We start from the raw sequence: 8,228 nt of genomic DNA on the forward strand, positions 1-8,228 counted from the left end.
TTGTGCTTGGGATACGGTTTGCCTTGCAGAACCACCTGAATTTGGTAGTGCCTTCTCCTGGGGCAGAGTATGACTTCTACCCCCATGATGAATCCCATGTTTCCTCAACTGCTCTACAGACCACTTGCTTATTACAGCTAGGATGTGTGCAATGCAGCTGAGGAGAAAGGTATTTGTGACACTCTATCTCCAGCTCAGAAAGGTGTTCTTGATTCTTGTCACTTCCCCTCTGTGGTAGGTGCCTTACCCCAGTTGCCAGACCAGGACATGTCTGTTATTACAAGGACATAAAAAAGAGGATGACAAGGAAATGGGAAGCTATTTAAAAACCAAATGGCTCTATCACTCTGGTCTGTACATGAACCAGAGTGTGGCAATTCACCAGTATGTGGCAACTCACTCAGCCTCTAATTGCAAGATAGCAACTGGCTTTTTATCCTTCTGAAGACTGAATTAAAACCAAATTTCCCTTTTCGGATAAGCTGACCCCTCAGCAGGCTCAGAAAAATAAAACCAAAAAGAAACACCACACACCATGTCATAACCTTTCTTTTCAAAGACAGAGGTGTGCAGGGGTATGCAGGGGTGTGCTCTGCATACAGTTTTGCTCTATACCTACTGTCTTCTGGCTGGCAAAGACTTTCCAATATCACTATTTATGACTGACCCTTTTGTGTTACTACTGAGACATAAGTGGTGCATGGCACCACCCCTTCCAAGCAGGTCTTGAGGTAACACCTCCTTAATCAAACTCAAAGTATCCTCAGTTTTTTTCATTCCATTTAATTCTGTTTATTGAAGCCATTTAATACCCTTGTTTAGTCAAATACAGTCTTGATGTATGCTCTTGGCCCGCTGTGGAAAGGTTACAGCATTTCATGCTTTCATTCTTCATATCTGAAGCAGCCGTGCAGTTTTTCCACCAACTCATTGCTTGCTAATGAACTTTTTTTTTTTTTAAAGCAGCCTGTCATTTTGTTTAATGTTGCAAAATAAGGCAGTCTTTAAGTGGGATCTGATTTTGCTAAGAGATGTCTAAACTTAAGTGAGATAATGGATGTAACAAAATACCACCAAATATGACAGCTTTGTTCTGCCAATGTAATTTGCTGATTCTGGAAACCAAACGCAGAACAGTCTGTGCCAGTCTTAGAAAAGAGGCTTGTTTGACAGATATAAACCTGCTTAAATATCAGCATACACTACATTAAATAGCAGACTTCTGCATTCATTTGTGGGTTTTAGTCACTTGTCATAACACAGGGTTTTTATTTTATTTTAAATGTCTCATTGCTCCTATCACTCTGGTGCCCAAACGCAGTTGGCTGCTTCCCCCTGCCCCCCACACTTAAAGCTGGAAGGGGATGGTTCTTAACAGAGACACCAAACTTCCCTAATTACAATAAGGCTAAAAATCATACTTACCTCTTAATCCATTTCAGGGGAAAAAAAAGTTTCTGTCTGCTGTGTTGTGGAGAAACTTTTGGTTGGACTTGGTCACATTCTTTCTGCAGATAAAGAAAAAATGTATGTGTTCAGAAGGGAAGTCTAGGAACACAAACTGCTCAGCAACTGCTGTTTTTTCTTGTTTTTTCTTCAGCACATTTAGAGATGCTCCTAGAACCATGAAACAGAGGCATCAGTATTTCCTGGTAGTAGGACTCTCAGAGGCCTTTAACAGTGCCTGCGTGTAGTTCAGATACAGAGTTGTAAAGTATGTGACCAAAAGTTATTGGATTTACCAAGCTTCTGCATTCGCTTGGATCTTTTTAAAACCCTCCAACACACACACATATATAGACATACCAGGCTATCCTCTGTTTACTTGCTATTGACACTTCCACATTTATCAGGCTTATTTCACCTTACCTTAGTCCTGTCCACAGACTGCTTCCACAGCCTCTTCCTGCTCTCTGCAGTTCTCCCATATTGCTTTTTTATGCTCTCCATTTTTCATATTTAAAGTTTTAAGATGTTTGGACCTTGGTTTTTAACAGCAATGTATTTCTTCACTTAAACATTGGTAAGGTCCTTGTGACTTTCCAGGTGCCGATTCTGACACTCTCAAGTAAAATGAACTGTAATTGTCACATATTACATGTTGCCAGTGTTTCCACAGTAAATTCTTCTCAGGAATGTGATGTTGGCAACCCTTTCTCCTACAAAGGAGGTGTTTTCAAAATGATCACCCATGTTTTAACTCTCCAGCACTCAGACCTGCCTTATGCTAGTTTGCTTTCAGACACTTTGGATCTAACATTAAATGATGATTTTTTTTAGAGTAACAAAAGTTAATGGTGCTATGACATTTCATCTCATTGAAGGATATGCATCAAAATATGCTGTGCTGACCCTACTGGAGAGAAAAGGATTTTTCCTTGAGACTTGAATTTCACTTTAATTCTGTTCTTTCTTACATGGATTAAGCTTAGGGAAATCATAGGTTTTTAATTTATTTGAATCAACCAACTTACAAGCCTCTTTTTTTGACAGCAAATTATTAATTATTTTTAGGCTAAATGAGTGATTTGTGGGAGGAAACAATGCAATAACTAAAATGAAAGACAAAAGTCAATCTACCCCACAATTTAGTTACATCCCTTAATCCAGAAAATATCTTTAATATTCTGGTATACAGCAGATATTTCTGGTTGCATTACCAGTCTTATTTTGTAAGTATTTGATATTTTAGGTTTAAATGAATAAAGCAATTAAGCCAAGACCTCTTCAGAGAACCAAGTCAGTACCAGGTTTCTCTTTTCCTATCCCTCTAAGACTCATGTAAGATAGAGTTAGTGCCTTATTCATGCCTCTCCTTTCAGTCACATAGCAGAAGGAATCATGAGACTCTGCCTTGGCTGCTGAGGCCATGTAATTGTCCTTTGTCTCATTATGGAACTGAAAAATCCCAAAAGGCTGAATGCAGCACCATTTTTCTGGCCATGGTGTAATCCCTGGAGACTCTGTTATTTTTCCCAAATGGGTAAGACATGTGAGGTTTACTAATTTTCTTCACAAACCTGACAATGTCAAACACCCTGAAACCAGCCGAGCTCTGCCTGTGGAAAAGCACTGGGGACACGGCACAGTTTGGACAGGTACAGCACAGAGGAATGAGACCCTGGAGTAAATCACCTTGTTCTCCTAGGAAGGCATTGGTGAAACACAATGAAGGTCCCCCACCCTAACCCATGAGCATGCATTAGGCAGGATGGAGGGTGCTGGGTGGAGACAGAGAGTTGGCCTTTAAAGAATGGACCTTAAAATCTGTGAGGTTTTCACACCACAAGAACTAAGCTGTAGGAGCGAGTGAGACCAGAAAACAAAGTGCTTTAAGCACTGCATCCTCTAACAAGAGCAGCTATTCAGATCTGATATTGATAGCATGCCTATGTTTATAGCCACTGCTCAATGACCCTAGATGGATCATTTTCTTTGATAAAGACAAACCTTGTCATTTTACACATTTTAGCAAAATTGCGAATTGCTGACAATCTAGCAATGAGATTCCTTACTTAATTTTAAAGCAGTAAACCTCTCTCTCATTGAGTTTATAAATTCCCTGTGCCTCAAAGACTTTGGGTAGAGCATCTTTATTAGTATTTAAGTCAGAGGCATGAGCAAAGAATATTTCTGTGAAATGTCAGCTCCTTCTGAAAAGACTTCCTGGAAGTTCTGACACTTATCATTTTAGGAATGGCCAAGGTGGGGAAGAAAATTCTCACTTGACACAGTGAAGAACATGTCTGAAGGTCAATTTATTTTTGCCCTGGTAGGAGCCTGTAGGAGCCATGCAGATTCAGTGGTGCTGGCATATTTTCCTCAAGATGGATGGACTGACAAATCCTGGAAAGTTTAGGTTCATATTTAATTTGAGCAGTGATAATGAAAGACACAATCTTGTGTTTAACCCTTCATGCCTTCAGCACCCACAAACCACATACTTGTGAGTAATAAAGTTGACTCCACCTGTAAAACTCCAAGGTATAGTTCCCACTGAGGCAGATGAATCTGGCAGAAGGAGAGATGGGGGGAAGCTTCACATTATTTTTCCACTGGACACTACTCTTAACTATTAAAACAGCAAACTCTAAGCATTAGGTAACATCTGCTGATTAGTGACTCAAAAGCAAGTTCCACAGACAGATATAAAGGTGATTAGTGAGATCTTTGTCTTTATTTTCCAAAGGGTCCCAGAAGCCTAGCAACATTGCTGGTCTCTGACACACATGGAAATTTGCTACTCAGAATCCTATGGGAAAGAAAATGCACTTTATTACTAAAACTATTCAGAATAATCCATCTTTTTTGAAGGCCAAAACTGAGAGAAGCTATTTAAAGTGAATTTAATGTGACTTCCACTGCAGAAGATGGGAAGCCAAAAGGAGAAGTTTAAAAAAAAAAAATCAATGCATGCCAAGAGTCAGAGAACCACCCACTCATCCAGGCAAGCCAGAGAAGAGTGCAGGAGACACAGCTGCCAGATAAAATACATTACAAACCAAATGAGATCCAAAATATTGATGATCCCAACCATCAGCAGAAACAGGAGAACCAAGAGAATTTAACTACATCTGCAGAGTCTAAACTTGAATTAAAAATGAGGGCTGACTGCTCAGGTCAAACAAGCCTCATCACCAGGAATCCAAGCAAAATAGAGGCTTTATTCCTGTATTTTTCTTCGCACCAAATTGTTCATACTATACAAAATACCCCATTGACTTCAGCAAGGCTACATGAATCAGTGTCCTATTCAAAATTATTTGAGGCACTAGATTTGAGTCTTAAGTGTTCTAGTTTCCTTTCAGTCTCTTAGAACACAAAACTGGAAAGAAGCTGGAGGACACAGACAAGGCCATATAATGGGTGAAGGTAGATAGCAAGTGGAGAGCTCATGACCAGGCCAAAACCAAAGTCCTTTGCACACATTCCTGGGGGAAGGACTGTCTCCTGGATTTCCTGTCACCTGTAGAACAGTTTCAGATGCACCACTGGACACACTCTAGGCAGAATGCCTCACTTCTTACCATCTGCAAAAGCAGAGATTTCTGCTGACACGACGCTCCTGGTGATCCAGCAGAGCTCTGTTGCTGCCATACAAAGAGGAAAGCCCAGACCTGAAATTGCATCTTCTAGCTTTTGGCTGACCAACAGCCTTGGAAGGGGACTTTGATCCAGAACAGATGCAGAAAATTATAGTAGCTGCAGATCCACCAGACGGGGGTTTATCAAGGACAGCCATCATCATAAAACCTGTTGGGGCTCCAGATCTCCTGGATATCATAGAGAAAACTGCCTGCACACTGACAAATAGGTCCAGACTGGACCTCATTAAGTTTTACACAAGTCTATCCACACTCTCATCAAGGGTGCAGGTCTTTGGGACCTGCTTTGGAAAAGCATGTCTTGACCAAAACTCCCTTCAATTACACCAGTAAGAGCACTTTTATGTCTGAAGTCAGCTTCAAGCTAACTGGTATGAGGTAAAAAATGCATTGGTGCTGTAGGAGGGCTATTTGTTCATCCTTCAAGGCAGGTAGGCCAACATTCTAGTACTTTGCTATATGAGGGTCTAAAACTTGGCTGAGGTAGTGAATGTTGTATCATTATCAGAGGGAGTTTGATTCATTAAGATTGAAGGATGGTACCAGTAAGGGTTCCTCTTGAAGCTGAGAGAAAAGATAACCTCTCCTCTCTTACTTAAAACACCATGTGTATTTAATTACTGTACAACACATGGCAATATAAACTATTAGTCTTCAAACCATGTTTTAGTCCTCACTTTTCTTCTCTGCAAACCCTCAAAGAGATGTTTGTGGCTGCAGACCCATTTGCAGGTACAAGGTTTTTGGTTGTTACTTTTTCAATTCAGCATTTCCAATCTGACTCCCAGAGATGATGGGAGTGCTCTCCTCACTCAACAAAGGAACTTCTAACTCCAGCATCAGGAGGTAGAGAAGTGAGTTAACATCTGCGCTGAAGGCAGCTTGGGGATTGTCATGGTTTGAGCCTGGCGCAGTGCCAGTGCCCCCACGAGATCACCTCCTTCCCTGGCACCCACTGTGAGATGTGATCAGAGACAGAGCAAAGCAGGCTCCAACTTAAGGTTAAAAGGGAAAAAACATTTATTAACCTACAACTACAAAGGAAGACACACAAAACACATAGAACACAAGATGAAAACCTTCCAAATTCTTCCTCCTCCCCCCACCAAATTTCCAACTCCATTACCACCCTTAGATAACCAATTCTCAGTTCCTCGAGAAGAGAGGAGTCCCTCTTGCGCCACATTCCTTCCATGTCCAGTGCTCTCACCACTGCACATGGATCAGAGCTGCTTCTAGGGTTTTTCATTTTAAGGATACTTTGTCCAGTTCCAAAAAGAGCACAGTCCCTCTCCTTTCGGGACACCTGTCCCCCCCAAATTTCACCTCCTGGGGCCGAGGGGTCTCTTGAACAGAGATCATCTTCTTCTTCTCTCTTCTTTGAAGTGGAGGGCACCACCACCACCCTCCTCACCCATCGTCTCTGTTCACTCCTCCACATCACTGCACTCTCTTGGCTCTGAGCCATCGCCTCCCCCTAGAACGCAGTCTCTGTGGCACAGGAACACAAGGGGTTCTGCTGTGGCTATACAAGAAAAGTCCAGCCCAAAGCCACTCCATCATCTCCTCCCACTTAGAATTCTTCTCAACATCTAATCTCCTCAATCTCAGCATCTTCTCAATCTCATCAACTTCAGGAGGAATCAGCATTTGCAAGGTTCCCATCTCCCTCAGAGGGGTTAAAAGTCCCCGGCTCTCTGCCGGTTTACTTCAACTCCCACGCCTGGCTGCCCTGCTGGGCACCCCCCCCTTCTCCTTCACGCCGGGCTCCGGGGTGGGGGGGGGGGGGAATGGAGGATGGCTGCCCGAAGCCCTTGCAATGTTCTCCTACACCCTTGGGCCCAGGCCTGGCCTACCTCTCTCTCCGGCCGCATGGCTCCCCTCCCCCCCCTCCTGCCCAGCTCCGGCCGGGCAGGGAGGGTTGAGGGTCTGCTCACTCTCAAGCGGAACTCAAAGAGGAAATTCCCCTGGGAGATCACAGCTTTTAACCCCTGTGTTCTCAGAGGCGTATCCTGCCCTCAGTGGACAAACCAGGTGCCAATATTAAATCTGAACACCGATTGGCTTGCCCACACCATCACAAAAACTTCATTTCCTCTTAAACCACGACAGGGATTAAGGACGACAATATTTCACCCATACTTGAAGAGTAAAACGAGGGCAATTGCAACACTTTGCTGCTGGGATTTGCGTACAGGTACTTCAATGGTTTGGCATAGATATTCAGAAAAATTATCAGAGTAAACTTTGGCCTTTGGTGCCTCTTATGCATCAACATGGTACAGTATTGTCTATGTTTTTTTTTCCTGGAAAACATTTACAGACATTGGAAAACGGTGGTTGGTAATGCTGGGCTCCCAAAAGGTTGTCAGACACCTTTCTTCTAGTCCTCTTAACCTAATTTTTGCGTTACACTTTGACCCTGACACAGAGCAGGAATGTATGATCAAGGTTACTTTGCCATAGTGCAAACACTGTAGTTTGTCACAAACATAAAATAGGGTGACCCCTGAGATAGTAGGGCTGCAATTCTAAGACTCTCCTGTTTGTCCTAGTTAATGAAGAATAAAATGTATTAGTCTATAATAGAGAGAAATTTTGGTAACCTTCCTGCAGGAGGTGCCCAAAGTGAATGTCCTTTAGCAGTTCAGTAAAAAAGGCTTATAAACATGTTTGCTTTAAGCCTGTGTACACAATAGGGAAAACCATATAATAGAAGTGGATTATTCAGAAAAATGTTTTGCTGAAAACTTGATAAAAAGGTTTTGGTCCCATGGCAGAAAGCTTAGTTACAAAAGAAGAGGAAAAGAGACTGCTCACCACTTACAGCCCCTTATCTCACAGATGTTATCAAGGTTTCAGTTCAGCCTTACCAGCACTGAAAGCAGGAAGGAAGAACTTCACAGGCATGATTACTCCCTGCAACTTTCCCCCCTCGAGCCTGAAAGTGTGTCTCATTCAGGGGAATCCCAAACAGTTTAGTTCAACACTGGTAATAATTAGCAATATGGAAAACTTTCCATCTAGAAAGGAATTCCAGTTGGCAAGGACCTGCACCATGCAGCACACACACAGGTGTCCCTACAAAGAAGGCAGAATATTTCCCTCACCTACGCTCTGTTG

General features: G+C 42.5%; 1 long non-coding RNA gene across 1 annotated transcript in view; it reads right to left on the bottom strand.

The window, feature by feature from the left end:
* Positions 1–7,049, bottom strand: part of LOC127059283 (uncharacterized) — a 58,862-nt gene extending 51,813 nt beyond the window's left edge. Inside the window, exons 1-2 of the long non-coding RNA XR_007776937.1 lie at positions 6,962–7,049; positions 1,426–1,508 (exon numbers count right to left, since the gene is read on the bottom strand). This is a non-coding gene — a long non-coding RNA (uncharacterized LOC127059283). The remainder of the gene's footprint in view (positions 1–1,425; positions 1,509–6,961) is intronic.
* Positions 7,050–8,228: the final 1,179 nt, after the last annotated feature.

The sequence above is a fragment of the Serinus canaria genome, chromosome 2 (assembly GCF_022539315.1).
Source record: "Serinus canaria isolate serCan28SL12 chromosome 2, serCan2020, whole genome shotgun sequence".
Classification (NCBI taxonomy): Eukaryota; Metazoa; Chordata; class Aves; order Passeriformes; family Fringillidae; genus Serinus; species Serinus canaria.